The sequence below is a fragment of the Ornithorhynchus anatinus genome, chromosome X1 (assembly GCF_004115215.2).
Source record: "Ornithorhynchus anatinus isolate Pmale09 chromosome X1, mOrnAna1.pri.v4, whole genome shotgun sequence".
NCBI classification, from domain to species: domain Eukaryota; kingdom Metazoa; phylum Chordata; class Mammalia; order Monotremata; family Ornithorhynchidae; genus Ornithorhynchus; species Ornithorhynchus anatinus.
In genome coordinates, this window is record NC_041749.1 from 6,470,757 (window position 1) to 6,472,242 (window position 1,486).

The window sequence follows — 1,486 nt, forward strand, 5'->3', positions numbered from 1 at the left end:
CATGCTCAATAGAGCCGGCCGCGCCGCGGCCCCCGCGCATGCTCCGTAGAATCGGCCGGCCGCACCGGGGCCCTTGCGCATGCTCCGTAGAGACGGCCGGCCGCGCCGCGGCCCCCGCGCATGCCCAGTAGGGCCGGGCAGCCCCGACGCGGCCCCCGCGCATGCCCAGTAGGGCCGGCCGCGCCGTTCCAAAGACAGGCTCCAGGCCGGCCGATCCAGGGATCCGGGGTTTCGGGCCATTCATTCATTCATTCATTCATTCATTCATTCATTCATTCATCCATTCAGCCATCCATCCATTCATTCATTCAGATTCATTATTAATAATAATAATAATAATGATAATGTTGTTATTTGTTAAGCGTTTACCATGTGCAGAGCACTGTTCTAAGCGCTGGGGGAGATACAGGGTCATCAGGTTGTCCCACGTGGGGCTCACAGTCTTCATTCCCATTTTCCAGATGACATCCCTGAGGCCCACAGAAGGGAAGTGACTTGTCCACAGTCACACAGCTGACAAGTGGCAGAGCAGGGATTCGAACTCATGACCTCTGACTCCCAAGCCCGGGCTCTTTCCACTGAGCCATGCTGTACTCTGTGCAGAGCACTGGACTAAGCACTTGGAATGGACAATTGGGCCATCCATCCCTGCCCAGTGACGGGTTCACAGTCTAAACAGGGGAGACAGACAGCAGAGCAAAACATAACAGAACAAAAACAAGACAACATCATCAAGATAAATAAAATCGAGGGGATGTACACCTCATTCACAAAATAAATACGGCGATAAATAATATATACAAATGAGCACAGTGTTCAGGGGAGGGGGAGGAGCAGAGAGTGGGGTGGGGAGAGGGCCGGCACGGTGGACCTTGGGCTGGGCCTCAGGATGCTCCCTTACCAGACTAGGCCTTCTCCTTCAGTCCATCATTCTGATTGTCATCATTATTAAATTAACGTTATCATAGTTATAATACAATATAATAATCGTATCTATTGAGCTCTTGCTGGGTGCAAAAGACAGCATGGCCTAGTGGCAAGAGCCCGAGCTTGGGTGTCAGAGGTCGTGACTTAATAACAATAACGATGGTATTTGGTGTCATTGTTAATCGTATTTATTGAGCACTTACTGTGTGCAAAGCACTGTACTAAGCGCTTGGGGAAGTACACTATAACATCAAAGACATTCCCTGCCCACAAGGAGTTCAAAGTCTAGAGGGTGTCAGAGGTGGTGGGTTAATAATAATAATGATGGTATTTGCTGTTGTTAATTGTATTTATTGAGCTCTTACTAGGTGCAAAGCACTGTTCTAAGCGCTGGGGGGGAAACAAGGTGATCAGATTGTCCCAGTGGGGCTCACAGTCTTAGTCCCCATTTTACCAATGAGGGAACTGAAACACAGAGAATGATGATGATGATGTTGGTACTTGTTAAGCGCTCACTACGTGCCGAGCACTGTTCTAAGCACTGGGGTAGATGCAGGGT